Raw genomic sequence first — 421 nt, 5'->3', positions numbered from 1 at the left:
AGCAGAACCATTGTTCATTGAAACAGTTGGCAAATGACTTTATGGATAGACCATTTTAATACCTACACTGTTTTTTAAATGAATGTAACCTGTTATCTGTGGGATGAGAATGAAGTCACTCACTCAAGTTAAATAGCTTTGACCATAGCAGGAAGTCTGTATCCAAAAATCGAGCCTACAATTCATTTCTTGGTGCGGCAGAACTATCAACTCTCAGCTTAGATACGATGGAGGTAAAATCCTTTGGTGATGTGAGGGTCATTGGAATACAGCCTTATTACAAGGCTCAAAATTGTTCTTATTTTGGGCTAATACCACAGTAAGTGCCAAGATTTTAAATTCTACTAAATACAAAACAAAAAGACTTTATATATTCATCTTCATTTAAGAAAATACTAGTAGTGATGTATTATTTTTAAGT

Source organism: Mastomys coucha, unplaced genomic scaffold (assembly GCF_008632895.1).
Source record: "Mastomys coucha isolate ucsf_1 unplaced genomic scaffold, UCSF_Mcou_1 pScaffold6, whole genome shotgun sequence".
In the NCBI taxonomy this organism is placed as follows: domain Eukaryota; kingdom Metazoa; phylum Chordata; class Mammalia; order Rodentia; family Muridae; genus Mastomys; species Mastomys coucha.
Note: the sequence above shows the minus strand (reverse complement) of the source record.